Source organism: Alligator sinensis, unplaced genomic scaffold, assembly GCF_000455745.1.
Source record: "Alligator sinensis unplaced genomic scaffold, ASM45574v1 scaffold236_1, whole genome shotgun sequence".
Taxonomy (NCBI): Eukaryota; Metazoa; Chordata; order Crocodylia; family Alligatoridae; genus Alligator; species Alligator sinensis.
This window is the reverse complement of record NW_005842122.1, coordinates 1,215,794-1,231,968: the sequence shown is the minus strand read 5'-3', so window position 1 is coordinate 1,231,968 and position 16,175 is coordinate 1,215,794.

Here is a 16,175-nt window from a genome sequence, read left to right as displayed (position 1 = left end):
AAGTCAGCTAACTAGCTCTGTCACTCCCCCCACCCCCTGCCTCCCCAGCTTCTGCAGCTTCTATGTGAATGGGATCATAAAGATATATTAATAAATATAAAATTTAATAGTAAAAGCTTTTTGATAAACAGCTGATTAAGTGGACACTGCCTGGCCCTGCACAATAATCACAATCAGTTACCTGTCTGGTGACAAGGAATAAACAACTGGTTATACGATTATAGAGGATTCAGAAATTTCAGAGCAGTTGAATCTTCAGTCTATTTGAAATGTTTGGCCTGACCTTGTACAAGAGATTATACAGTGCCATGCCTATGGGCTGTTAAGGTCCTGCAGTTTTCCATTAAGCTAAATGAGAGCGCCTTGACCATCACAATTTGTGTCACTGGATCCATTATGATTTGCCCTACAGGTGGTTTTGGATGTGCCTTGTTACAAAAGATATAGAAGAGGTGAGAGAATACTGTCCTGCAGATAACAATGTCAAACCTTTTTCTATTTATGTCCAGTATTGTTAAAGGATCAAAGAGTTACAATACAGAGTCAGCCATATGTCCTTTATTAACATCACTATGAAAAAATGGATTAAATCGTCACAAGCCACTGTGCAAAGTAATTAGCATGACAGTTATCTTATGCTGAAAAAATGCATACATGAATAAAGATTTTCTGCTGTTTTAACAAAACTGTCTCTAAAGAAAAAACATTAACCTGTCATAACTGATTATTTAGCAAGTATACACTTGCGTATATGTTCATGAAATGTGAACTATGAACAAAATGTTTAAAATGTTTATAAATGTGCAGCATTTTGTAGAGCAGATCCTTAAATCACATTTACTGGCACAGTTCGTATTTCTTCATGATAGACAATGAACATTTCTGAATTCTTTAATAAAATATAAGCTTGAGAGAAATGTTGTCTGTTACTAACCTAATGTAGCTTTGTTTTATTTAAAATTCTGTCTGTGTGGAACATCATTGTTAATGTCAGTAGGCTAAGCTTTGAGTGATTTCCCCTGAATGGCCAGCGGGGGGAGCTGATGCATTGTTTTCAATGTGACACACAAATGAAAGTTACTAGTCTTAAAAGGTCTTTGTAGAAATGCAGTTATATAAATATGACCAGAGACTGTTCCTGATGGCATTGGCATGGGGTGTCTGTGTCAGACTGAGTTTAGGCAAAGCAATGAGAGAGTGGTGCAGGTTTCAACAAACAGGCAATGGTGTCTATATTTAGTACATTCTATATATTTATGTAGGATGATACACCTAAAAAGGCTGTCAGGAAAACCCCAGGTACATTTTAACATTTATTTAAACCAGTGATCAACAACATTTTAAGGCTGCAGACCCAAATGACCCAATTTGGGCAGAGAGAGGCTAGCAGTGGGTTATGTAGTGCGCAGGTTTGTTATTACCCTGAAATAGAATAGTTTTCTGATAGCATACTGTTAGGTTAACAATAATTTAGATTATTAAGAAGTATTAGCTTTACAGCTGAATACAAGTTAACTTGGGAACTGACCCAAGTTAACCCAGGTTGGGTTTCTCAGGACTCTCCAGAAAAAAGGAGTGGGTGGTTTGTATATGTTATTTCTTGGGAAAATGGGCATTTCTTCTTCCAGATCACTAATACATGATATAGCAAAATTGTAGGAAAAAGCTTGTCTAGTTATTTACAGAAGTCAGACTTTATGTGCTTAGGGGTTTGGGTCTGTTTACTGGCAGCCTGGCTACAGCTTATGTTTGTGAAAGCTAAGTATTGCATGGAACAAGGTCCTTCATGGAACTTGACCTTTTCTCTCCAATCTCACTCATACTATACATTTCCATGGCATAAAGTACCTGTCTTTAGCCTTGCAGGTCTGTGAAACACGAACTCTCAGAAACCTTATACCTTCATGCTTTTTATCTTTCGAGAGCCTGTCCAAGGTCTAGGGTTGAATTGCCATTTTCTAAGTTTTGGAAGGAAAATTTCATATTGTAAAGAAAGGATTCCTCCCCAAGCCCATGCCGCCACTGCCGCCACCACCAGCACCACCATCATCTTTTTGTTGCTGTTGTTCTTCTTCTTTACAATGAAGGTTGCTGTTTGAAGCTGCTGATCTATGCATTACAAATAAAATCATGAAGTATGGCATATTTAGGGGGCAGCCAGAGTACAGTGGTTAGATTTGCACAATGATCATGTTCACCAATGTGGGGTATCCATGTATATACTAAGTCACATTTGTGCCAAAAATGGAAGAACTCTGATGACTTGTGAGGCAGTAAAGAGAAATCACTAACCCCCAAATACAGATTATTTTTGGACATGCTTGCACTCCTTTTCTGATGATCTTGTGGTTGATGACAAAAAAACAGCCCCTTTTATCTGCATGTACTGAACTTGGAAACATGATGAAGACACTTTTAGGTGTTTTGGTTTTTTGGGGGGTTTTTGGGAGGGGGGACTGTTTAGACATACAGACAGATTTCTGTAATTAACTATTGCACAGCTGCCTTGGAATAGGCATTTAAACTTTTAAATTTCAAAATAATAAATCATCTGAGATGTCAATGCTAAACAAACATATTTATGTTTCCAGAAGAGACAAGACTCCAGTCATTGCTTAGTTCTGCCATTTGCAGCAGATCTTAAGCAGGGTTTAATCGCCCTACCAGTAAATGGTGGACAGAACTGATAAAGAAAGAAATAATTCATTGTATCAGATCAGCAGAAAAAAACAAACAAACTATTTTAAGGACTTGTCCATGCTAAATGGAGCTTCATTCTCCTAAGATATTCAAGAAAACATAATAACAATGTAGGCATAAAAATTAATGATGTCTGAGCATATTCATTATTGAAGTCTGATCTAAGCTATATCAGCTCCCATAATGATATCTTGAATGAAAATTGTTTTGTTAAAATTAAGTCTCTCTTGGTTTCTCAATTTATACTTAAGTAGTATCACATCAGCACTAGAGATAGTAGAATGGAGTGGTTTTCTACTGGAGTATGTTATTTGATAGCATTTTTTTTTAATGGAAGTCAGGGAGTTAGTGGGATCTAGACTTCCAAGTATCCCTGGAGCTTTTATACCCTGTTTTATGTGTAGGTCAGTTGCCTGGCTTCTTAATTATATAGCTTGAAGATTTCTGATAAATTTAATTTTGGTTCTTCTGATGTGGGATTTTTTTTCAAAAACGTTTAATCCCATTGAAAAAAAATGCATTTATAACTTTTTCTTGCAATTTAGCAAGCATCAGAATGATTCCCCCCTGTCAGTTTCTCACAGTTTTCTTAAGTTACAGTGTATAGCATAAGAGCCTGCTGGTAGTAGTTTTGCACCTCAGCCTGAACTGGAACCAGGAAATACACAGGTATATAAAAATATGAAATAAGATATTGATTAAACATTTCCAACCTCAGAGACGCTGGATAGAACTAGTATCTATGCAGAATGACTTTTTTAAAGCTAGTCTACTACAATTGGATATGCTTCTAATCTAAGTTTAGTTTCCAGGATTTCTCTCTAAATGCTTTCATTGATACTAATATATTCTGTAGGGGAGCAAACTACAATATGCTGGAGTCTTTCAAATCCTGCTTTTAAGATATAATCCCTACCTGAGAGACTTCTCTCCTGCAGGAAAGTTAGGAAATGATCTCTGATATTGTTTATCTGACTTGTGTTTAAGAATTATGTTGATGGAGAAGAAAAAATAATGTGAGACGGACTGGGGCTTTGTGTTTCTGGTGGTGGGAGAAGAGAAAAAGGGTCACAGAGTGCAAAGAATAAGAAAGAGTACATACTGTAAATTTATATAAAGGATTTGGAGGCCATAGTGGGTAACCAACAGACCAGGAACTCTTATCATGATAACTCAAAGTTATTCTAACCCTTAGATGTCACAACAAGGAAATATTGACTGAGAAAAGAGTGGTAGATTACCATTCAGTAGCGAAGCCATAAATGGAACATTGTCTTGTTTTGAGGGCTACAGCTCTAAAGGTGTTCAAAATCATCAAAAGATCAAAAGAAGGGGAAGAATGTGGGGGAAGCCTTTCAGATCTCTTAAAATATGGAATTTACCCTCCAAAACCCAGAAAATGAACATTCAGCCCTAGACCTACTTTCACAGTCACATGTTTGATGGTATAGAAAAATAGAGATCAATCTTTTAACCTGTTCATCATCAGTCTCAGTAGTGGATCTTTTTAATTTAGCAGACAAAAGAATTGAAATTCCCAATGTATGGAAACTTACACTTGACAAAATCACACTAGAAATAAGGCCTAAACATTTAACAGTGAAGATCAATAGCTATTAGAATAATTTAACCAGAGATATGTTATATTCTGCCATTTGAAATCATTAAATGAGGATTGGATGCCTTTCCAAAATAGATATTGAAACTCAGTAAGATGAAAGGAATGATGCTGGAAATACTGGATGAAATTCTAAGTATGTACACTTAGGTGACAGATATTTTCACCTCAGTACATGCCAGGAGATACTTCCATGATGCATCATCTATTTCTCTAAATGAATCCCAGGGAATCGCCAACTATATGTTGACTATTGACCCATAACCACCGTGCTGTAACTTTGGATACACTTCGATTTTATAATGTAGGACATATGGAGTGTGCCTCACTGTGAGGTACTACTTGGTGAGGTAGCAAGGTGGTATAGCCTTTCCATTATGGTCTATACTACAGGGGAGATCAGACCAGGTACTGATGATGATTCTTTGTGACTTTAATTTAGGAATATACTATTTTTAAAAAACAAAACTTAAAAAAAAACCCAAACAGATTAGCAATGTCCTTATTTCTTCTTCTGTCTTTTCTGGATTTTCTGTTCTCCCATCACTGCACAACAAAACTGATTTTATCTTTTCTTACTGGCCAGAGCACGTGTTCCAGTGTCTCTTCCAATATACATCAAATTCTCTTCCCCACGTACTTCCAGTCAGCAGAAGTGTCAGCCCTCAACTGTTCTGGACAGCCCTTAACTGTTTTCGACAAGTCTCCCAATTTCTCATTTTCATATTTCTTTTTACCCTAAAGCTGAACTTCAAGACACTCCTATTTACAACTACCAAATGAATTAACCCTTTGCCACTCAAACATCAACCCTACATGCACACTTCATGTTCCTCATGGGAATCTATGTTATCTTTTGTTTTCCTGCCAGAAAATTTTTGAAAGCATTTTTCCCCACATTCTCAATGTACTGTTTTTGACTTTCTGCCAGAAGTCACACAAGCAGTGAAAATGTGTCCAGCATTTCAGATGTACAGGAGACATCTACATACGATGCTTTGCTGAGTATTAGACTAGTCTAATGCACAGTAAAGTGCCACCATCTGCATATGCACAGCAAGTACTGAGCAGTAGATTACTATAATATGCCATTTTCTACTACCTGTAAATACAGGTAGTAGAAAATGGTGTATTAAACTAATGTACTGCAGCACACCTGTGCACACTGATTGAGAGCAAATTGCTCCCGGTTAGTGCAGCAAGCAGGGAGCCACAGGCCAGCCCCTGTTCCTGGGAGCTCTGAGCTCCATGTGGCTTAGAGCTGCTCAGAGGAGTAAGCCTGACCTCTCCCCATGTTTTCTGCCAGCCCATGGCTGCCTCCAGTGCCCCTGACAGCCTGAGGCTGGCACCTGGGAGAGCCTGGAGCTCCCCTTGGCTGTTGCAGGGGATCAGAACAGGGTAGGAGCAGCCCTGGACTGACCTGCTCCCATTGGGAGCAAATTTCTTCCCGATGCACATTCATGTTCAGAAACATGCCTAGGCAGTAAAATACACCTGAATTTTCTGGGCAGAAAATTCAGGTGCATTAATTTCACATGTAGACATGCTCACATAATACATACTTACCTACCCATTAGAATTAAACACAAGTGTTTAATAAACATCTTAGAAGTGTTTTCTAAATGTATTTTGTCAGTTTCTTAAACACTCACATTTTATCTATGTTGAAGCCAATGCTTTTTTGAGATATATGCTGGAGACTACTTGAAAAACATAAAATAAATAGTTTAGACAAGTAACAGTTGCTAGTTGCTGTTTTATATCCTTCTACAACCATTTGCTGCTGCTTTCCTGTTCTTTTCCTTCAGTCTGGGTTTCTTAGACGAAATTAAGAGCTTTATAAAGAAGCAAGAAATAGTTCTAATTTTAAAGCAAATGCTTGGCCAAAGACTGAAAGCTTTAAGAAAAAAAAAATCTTGCCTCTTAAACAAGAAGTCTACAAAAATACAAGATGTAATTGAGTTAACACGAGAGAGAGATGGGGGGAAATGGATTGATAATAGAGGTAGTGCTCATTTGTTTTTTTCTGATTGGTATTTGCCATTCTAGATTTAGAAGTATCCACCAAGGGCTTTACAGAGGGCCAAAGTCTGATCAGTCAGCTATTATGAATAGTTCCATAAACTCCACTGGAATTACTTTCTATCAGCTTCATTAGGACTACACACAGAACTACATGCAGGATTGGACCTAGAGTTAGTAAACACCAGCTGGCAGAACTCTGTCCAAATATGTGTTCTAAAGATCTCCCTAGGCTGATTCTCTGCATCAACAGCTGGAAGAGAGCAGTCGGTCTGTTTTGTGTCTTTTGCTTCCTGGATATTAATTGCTACTGGACATTTGCTGAGTTTACAGAATACTGACAAAAGAAATGGTTTATACAAGGATTTTTTTTTTGTTTTTTGTTCTTATCTTTCATATTTGGCAGATGTTGGCTGAAAACAATTAGGCAAGAAGCCAGAAGACTATAAACTTCTTCAATAAATGGTAATAATATTAAATGAGAAAATTTACATTAGACATTTTTCTGAATAATTATGAAACAATTACCTAATAATTAAGCTCCTAAGCATCTTCTGACAGATGGTCAGATAACTGAATATATTTGACAGTGGTTAATCAGCAAACTTAATGTGCATAATACTTGCAACAATCTGTCCTTTTGCTATAGAACACAGTACTATATTCTGATATCATATTAGCAATCATCAGTAGCTAGTCTCTACTACCAATCTAAACTATGCTGCTTACAGAAAACCACATAACTTCGTTTGATTCTACCATGGGCTTTTTGAAAGTCTGTACCTAGCCTTAGTGTGTTGGGTTGATAATGGGGCTCAGGGTTTATGGATGAAAAAGTTCCCAAAACTTGGAGCTGTACTACATTGAAATGTACCACTTAGTTCAATTCCAGTCATGTTACCTTAAAATTGCTTTAGCTACAGAGGCAGGCAATTATTTTGGGCAGAGGGCCACTTACTGAGTTTTGGCAAGCTATCAAGGGCCACATGACAGGCAGCCAGGAAAATTAATTTTCTAACTTTTTTAGGGGCCCTGCAGGCTGGATACAATAGCCTGGTGGGCCTTATCTGGCCCATGGCCCATATTTTGCCCACCCCTGCTTAGCACAACTTCAGGTCTCATTATCAATATGTCTTGCGTCCAATGATTGCAGGAGTGCAAACTTACTCACTGTATGTTGTAATTCTAGGAAATAATAGATGCTGCTTGTTTTATATGAACTTGTTTAACCCCTTATAAAACTTCAGCTGAAAAGTATGCACATGTGCATGTATTTGCCAGATAAAATAGGCACTGTTGTATATGCAAGTAGCCAAGGTGAACTGTATTGCCTCATGTTTAGGTTTCATTTTCCAGGGTCCCCTGTTACTCACCTAACTCAGGTGAGTAGTTAATTTTATTTTCAATAATTTACTCAAATTAATAAAATGAGCAAGCTATCATAACACTTACTTGAGTAAGCATAAGCCAGTGCTTATCAACTGGCGTGCCATAAGACCCACCTCAGGGATGCTGTGATGGAGGTATGGAAGTGGTAATCAGATAAACTGCCCGGGCTGCAGCACACATGGGTTCCTCCCTGTATTTTGGTTCTTTGATAACCCTAAAGGAGGCAGAAGGCCTGGGTCATACTGTACCCCTTCCCAGTGCTGCCATCTTGGCCAATGCTGTTCCTGAAGTGTGCTGGACAGTTCCACCCTCTTTGTGTAGCTCTGTTTCTGGAAGATGCCATGTAGAGTCTGACTGAGAAGGGCAGCAATATGAACCAACTCTCCTGCCCGGTTTAGGATTAGCAGACATCCCTAATGAAGCTGGAGAGTATACATTCTGCCTTCCTGATCTGGCTGTGCAGCAGGTAAATGGGGCAATTTTACCTGGCTGTAGTTGCAGTGACACCCAGTTGAGAACCACTGGGTGTCTACACATTCATCAATGCACTGTAATTATGGCACACTAAGTTTAGTACCTGTAATTATGAGTATTAAATGCACTGTAATCAGAGCTACTGCACAGTAGTACTGGCACATGCTTTTTTGTGATGTTAATGTGCAGTAAACTAATTATACTGCACAGTAGTGCATTAACAAGTTGGGTTTTTTTGCCTGGCATGGTAATGCGTCTTGTCTAGATGTGCCCACTGAGGTACAGTGAGGCAGCACCAGCAGTGGTTCTCAACCAGGGGTACCACCACATTAAAAGTGGTGAAGGACTGTTGTGACTCTGGAGTGGCTGAGAACCACTCACATCAGCTATCCATTTAATTTAGTCAGAAGATTTGGGCTGAATTTGGGGCTCTGTCAGATCTCTTACTCCATGTAATCAATACAGTAACATGAGTATTACTGAAGGCAGAATATGGTCCTTTTTCTCTTGTATGCTAGAATCAGGATTTCCCATGGTCCATCTTCAGTGCAACTAACAACTGGACAGGTTTTAGAACCTCAGAAACTAATGTTAGTATTTACTAAGTGAAGACAGCAAGGTTAAGCCTTCTTAATAAGCAAAAGATCATGTCTTGTATCATAGAAACTTCAGAAATCTGAGGAAATTTGAGAAGAGAGGTATGCAATATTTACTTTTCAAAAGATATACAGGGGCTTTAATCTAATTTTGGTAGCATTTCTAACAGGAGAATGAAAATATCTCTTGGTGTGTTGTTTTACTTTTAAGCCAGAGGATGGGGACTACAGACTAGATTTTTTTTTTTTTCCAAATTTAGATTCTATGTTTCTGTGCTTAATGGCAAATGCACAGTGTGTCATCCAAAAATATTAAATAGCTAAGTGAAGTGGATTGACTTCACTGTTGCTGGAAGGTGTACCATATGTTCCAGTGGCAGTTTTTGATGCAGAGCTGAAGCAATCAAAGTCTTTTCAGAGATGAATATAAACCTCCATTTGCATAACTCTAAAACCAACTAAGAATTTCAGAGCAAGTCAATTGCTATGTCAGGAGTGATGATCTGAGCTGTTAAATATTATAAAGCCTTGACCAAATTATCATTAACTTGACCTCTTGTGTTTGTAATTAGGGAACAGTTCCTGGACTCCATTGGACTGTATTATTTCTATCACATAGACCCTAGAACAGAAGGGAACTTCTCCCTCCCCACCATCTATCCCTACCACTCCAGTGCACACTCCTCCATGAGACAGCCAGAATCTACCTGAAAGTTATGAGGATCTAGAATTAACACAGAGTGAAAGGTCTGAATGATGGGTAAGTAAGCATTCCTACCATGCATCACATACATGTTCAGGCCTATAGTATACACCGTTGAAGTTCTATTAGTTGTGCAGTAAAGTCAGTAGGTGATGCTTAAGTTAAATAGTTGCTGGTGGTGCTTACTAATGGTGAGGATGCCCAGTTTTTATTGGATTTCTGGTTTTGAGGAAAATTCTTACTTACCTTTTCTTGTAAGGTTTGTTTTTCTTTTTTTCTGGTAAGATGAACTAATTGCCTGTGGGCTATCATAAGAATATCTTATTTCAAGTTATGTGCTGTTGTTCAGCATTGGATATGGTTACAGAGATGTGAAGATGTCTTCTTCTCTTGTCGTGTCTTCAGAGGGAAAAGCTCCAGATCTCTGCTGAAAGCTCTCCACAGTTGAAAAGGCTGCAGATAAATACCTGGTCATTTAGGTTGGGAATTCCAAGGGTCCTGTAATATTGGCGATTAGAAACTGAGGTGTCTTAGGTGAATTGGGATAGCACATTTGAGCAGGTATTTGAATGTTTTTAAATTGTGTAATGTGATATTCTAAATAGGTTTTCCTTAGGTGAAAAGCAGAACCAAAATACAGACATGTATCTTAACTGCTTTTTGACCTAAAAAAATCTTATTAGCAATGCAATGAACACGATGTCTATTTAAAGCAAAATTTCATAGCTTGCTCCAGAAACAAAGTATACACCAATATATTCTAGCATTCATTAGCTATGTTGTGCAATTTTCTCTCTCCTACCTTTCTGAACAGTGACTTATATTGCCATGTTGGTGGGCTTAAAGAAAAGAATGAAAAGTATCTACAGCAAGTTGGTTTCACAAGGTTAAATACGAACTCTCAGGAGAACAAAGTTACTTTAGATTATATATAAAATCTATCTATCTGTCTCTGGATAGCCTCAAGATAGGAGAGTATATCCCTTACATGAAATAGGATAGTGCTGAAAAAATAAAGACGTTAGAAATCAATTAAACTCTCTGCACCCTTAAGAACCATTTACTAAATGTGGTTCTCTAAAAATTTGGTTTAAAAAAGTTGCCATTTTTTTTTCCCCTTCTCTAAACAGAGATAGTAGGGTTGGAGTACTGTTGTAGCAATGATGGTTTAGGAAATATGTAGGAAACAAGTTGGGTTTTTTTTCATGCTATTTTTTAATGGACCAACTTTATGGTGGAGTCAAACAGACTTTGATTAGTAAGGACCCCAAGAAGAAAAGCATTAAAGTAGGGTACGTAAGAATCAACCTGAATTCATTGGAATCTGAGCATGTGTTTATGTTTCAAAATCAAGGCCAACATTAATATTTATATGGTTTTTATAAGGCCTTAAAGTTCACATGACATTAAGGTGTGAACCTCTTTAGAGGTGCATTCAAATTTCCCTGTTTGGCCAAAGGCAGTTTTCTGCAACTCTGAATAATACTTCTTTGCCTGTGATTATCTTCAGTCCCTAATACTAAGTCAGCAGGTTACTCATAGTATTCTCTTGTGATTCATACAGCTACTCTTGCTGATTTCCTGAATATTCCTGTTAACAAGCCTGAGAGCAGAATTCTTAAATTTATCTAGTCAGGCTAAGAGAAACTGCTCTATGATGTTACAAAGGGAAGGGTGTACACTTTTATAAGTCTGTGTTTAAAACAACTCTTAGCCAAAAGCTGTTATTACTGTAGCCTTTAGGGTCCAATCAAAATCAGGACCTAGTTTACAGATTCATAGATGCTAGGGTCAGAAGGGACCTCAACTGATCATCAAGTCCAACCCCCTGCCTAGCCAAGAAAGAATGCTGGGGTCAAATGAGTTCACCTCTCAGCCTTCTCTTGTGGGGGCTGAAGAGGTCCAGGTCCCTCAGTCTCTCCTCAGAGGGCTTGTCCTGTAAGCCCCTAACCATAGTTGTACATTCACATAGTATGAAATAGTCCCTGAGCATAGGTATCTAAAATCTAAATACACAATGAATAAATTGTCTATCTCCAGTTCACTGATGGGGAACTAGCATAAAGATCATGACTCCTTCATACCCAAATTACCAGAAAGTAAGGATGCTTGTGGACATGCCATTTAATCGCTATCTCAGGAAGCACAATTAAAAAGTGATTAATTGAGTTCTTTAGATGTAAACATGTTTCTCAATATAATCTTGATACACTCATCAGTAAGTACTTCTACATGCCAGGCTTAAAATTCCACATGTTTGAGAGAGAGAGAGAAACAATGACTTTTATTGGATCAACAATATAGCTGGGAGAGAGATTTGACAAGCTTTGGGAACAAATTACCCTTAGGATCCAAGGAAAATCTCTTACCATATATATTTCCTGGATCATCATGGAACTTAAAAAAATTCCAGAACTTACAGAATTTACAAAAGAGCACAATTGAACACAAGTTGTTTAAATTCAAGGGAGTGGGGAATCTTTCATTTCTAGGCAAAAATCAATCATTGAAAATGGTGTATTTTCCGTAAAAGAATGTATGTTTAGAACACAGGAGATAGAAAAGTTGTTTAGCAATGTAGCTGATGACTATAACTTTCATAGAACAGCTGTCAGATCACTGTTGCTTATAGCTTTCTTGAATCATTGATTTTAGTATTGCTTGCATGTTGCTTTGAAGTCAGCTTTTTGTTCCTGCATTAATATTTTTGCACAGATTTTCTGATAATCATGTGGTACCCTCTATCAAATTTAAGCCAGGACAAAAATGAGAAATGCATTATTATTGCAAATGTTAAATGCATTTATTTATTCTTCTCCCTCTTGTGTTCAGGTTGTTCCAGGTGTTAAAAATAATTTTGGAATAGGTTGAGTCTATGGCATATTTATTTCCCATTATGAAGAATTATCTCACATTGCGATGGTTTATTTCATTATGTAAATGATGTGCGAAGGAGACAACCTGATGTATTAAACTATGAATATACCTAAATGTCAGGAAATCATAAATATTTTAGGCTTCTGGATATTCTAGATCGACAGTGCTAGATCATTAGATGGCATAAATTGGTGTAGTTCCAATGAAATTAATGGAACTATGCTGATTTACACCAGTTGAGGATCTGGCCCAAAGTAACTGAATTTCTACCACCTTCAAACTTGACATCAAGGTATACTTGTTCCTTAACCAAAGCTTTGCTTTATTTACTATTACTTACTTAAGCAAGCTGCTTTTCTTCTCTTGAATTGTGACTCTTCAACAAAAGCCTCCTGGAAAAGAGTGAGAGTGATTGATGTACCCTGGTAGTGTTCACAGTGTAAGTACTTGAGGCCCAATCCCCCATACAAGCTCTGTATACCTCAGTCTCACATTAACTTCAATAACTATGTTAGATGTGCTAAAATGCAGTCCAGGGTATGGGGGCCTGATCTTGCAAGGATATTGTGCATAAGGTTTATTTCTAACTCTATGAGTGCATATTTTAAAAAGGAGATTGTCTACATCATTTCTAATATACATAAACCTCAGTAGGTAATATTTAATACAGTAGGAGTCATTAATTTTTCCCATTTAAAAAAAAAGTCCATATACTTTTTTTATAAAATATATTTATAAGCCTGGTTAAATATGGAATTGTAAAATAGCTATCTGGAGGTTTCATTCTCCTTAAGCAAAATATATGGCTATCAGCTGGTAAGGTTTTACAGCTAAAAGTCCCAAAGCGGCAGAGACTGTAAATAACTTTAGTGGTATGCGTAGTAAATTTAAGTAATAAGTTATTGGCCCTGATCTAACGTAGTATGGATATTACAAAATTTAATGTCTTCTTGAGCCCATATTTTGTGAAATGTGAGGAAGTGGGAGCCTCCCAGGTAAAAGTAAGTGTCATTTTGATGCAGAGTTCCTGCAAAAATGTCTTATTAAAGTTATTAAATTAAACACAAGTGGCAGGAATTCTCTGCTGTGTTAAGCCTACTGTGCATTGCTTTGCACTCTTTTAAATGTTGCAATATATGTTTAAATTATGTACTAAAACGTGTTTTCTATAGCAAAGTTTTATTTAAAAAAAAACCTCCCTTATATTGGAAGAATAGCATTCACAAATTCATAATTACCTGCAACATCACAACAGAGTATGACAGTTTAAAAAAAAAAAAGGGGGGCTTAAATGGCGCTAAGAATGATTCCTTCTTTAAAAAGATCTTGTGTTTCATGCTGCAATGCAGGTTCAAACAGGTTTTGTGTAAATAGATAATAACAATAAAAACATGTAAGTCAAGGTGTTGGGAACAACTTCCTGGAGCAAGTGTTAGAGAGGCCAGCTAGGGGCCATGTTCTTCTTGACTTGCTGCTTACAAATAGGAAAGAATTGGTGGGGAATATAGAAGTGGAAGGCAGCAGTGACTGTAAGATGATTCAATTCAGGATCCTGAGGAAAGAAAGGAAGGAGAACAGCAGAGCAAGGACCCTGGAATTCAGAAAAAACAGACTTCAACTCACTCAGGGAACTGATGGGAAGGATCTGAAGGGGAAAAGAGTCCAGAAGAGCTGGTTGTATTTTAAACAAGCCTTACTGAGAGCACAGGAACAAACCATCCCCATATGCAGGAAAACTTAGCAAGGATGGAAGAAAACCAGTTTGTCTTAGCAGGAAACTCTCCAGTAAGCTAGAACACAAAAAGGAAGCTTACAAGATGTGGAAACTTGGACAGACAACTAGGGAAGAGTATAAGTACAAGACCATCAGGTGGGATGCGATGCATTGAGTGCGCTCAGGTAGTTGGCTGATGTGATTGCAGAGCTGCTGACTGTTATCTATGAAAACTCATGGTGATCAGGAGAGGTCCCAGTTGATTGGAAAGGGGCAAATATATTGCCCATTTTTAAGAAATGGAAGAAGGAGGTTCTGGGGAACTACACACCGGTCAGCCTCAGCTCAGTCCCTGGAAAAATAACAGAGCAAGTCCTCAAGGAATCCATTTCTAAGCACTTGGAGGAGAAGGAGGTAATTGGGAACAGTCGGCATGGATTCATTAAAGGCAAGTAATTCCTGATCAACCTGATGGCCTTCTATGATGATATGACTGGCTCTTTGGATGTGGGGAGAACTTTTGCTATGGGCTTTCACAGCATTCTCTCAAGCAAGCTAAGAAAGTCAGGGTTGAATGAATGGACTGTAAGATGGATAGAAAACTGCCTAGATAGTCAAGGTCAAAGGTTAATAAACAATGACTTGATGTCTAGTTGGCAGCCAGTATCAAATGAAATGCCCCTGGGGCCTATTTTGTTCAACATCTTCATCAGTAATCTAGAGGATGAGATGGAGTGCACCCTCAGCAAGTCTGAGGATGACACCAAGCTGAGGGGAGTAGTAGATATGCTGGAGGTTACGACTATTATTCAGAGAGACCTGGACAGTGAAGGATTTCACCAAAACTAATCTTACAAGGTTCAATGAGGATGAGTGCAAAGTATTGCACTTTAGGACAGAATAATCCCATGCACTGGTATAGACTGGGAACTGAGTTGCTAAGCAGCAGCTCTGCAGAAAAGGACCAGAGAGTTACAGTGAACAATAAGCTGAATATGAGTCAACAACGTGCCTTTGTTGCCACAAAGACTAATGGCATATGAGATTGAATTAGTAGGATTTTTTCCAGTAGACAGAGGGAAGAAATTATTCCCCTTTATTTGGCACTGTTCAGGCAACATCTGGAGTACTGTGTCCAGTTTTTGGCTCTCTACTACAGAAAGGAGGTGGTCCTACATTGAGAAGGGGGTCAGAGTAGATTATCTCCTGAGGTCCATCTAACCCTAATTTTCTATGATTGTGAATAATAGTGTTCAAAGTGTAATTTAAGCTTTATGTTCATATGTATGTTCCCTTATGGCAGAGAGATTGATTGTTAAGAGTTAGGTATCAATACATGACACTTGCTCCTGGGTACTAGATGTATGCCACTTTTAAGTTAGTCAAGGTCGTCCTTTTTGGTTCTGGTTCACTTCTTCCACATATTGATGTAAAAAAATCCCCCAGGATTCTTTGCTGTACTCAGGTGGGAAACCACAACCAACAGTGTGACTTTGGGTATGTGAGTAGGGCATGTGTGCCACACACCCACTCATGGGAGGGATGCCAGAGAGGTGGGGAGGAGACACCTCACCCTGACATCCCATGCTGTGCCTGCACTTTCTTACCATAGGAAGCAGTCATCATGGGCACTGTATGTCATGGAACACAAGACATTTTGGGAATAGTGGTGTTGTAAAGCACCAGTGGAGGTGATTCTGTTTTTTGGCTACAAAAATCAGCATTTGAGGAAAGAAGGGGTTTTCCCCCTTTGAACTTGGGACAGAATGAACATTTCCCCCGAACAACAGTAAACTCCACTGCCACTTTACAATATTACGATTCCCCAAACACCTTGTATTCCATAATATTGCCCAGATGTTTTGTTGCTGTTCCTGCATGTTGCAAGCCAAAAGATAGGAGGGAATGAGTGCAGGAAGAGTGAGAGGACTGCCCCAGATTTATTTTTTCTGTGTTACTCCTCTGGTCACAATCACAAACAGCATGTCCCTTCATGCATTATTAAATTTAATAATAACTATAATTGTAAAGCCATAAACTAGTACCTTTTGAACTAATGAGGAAAAAGGGTCATAGGTACCT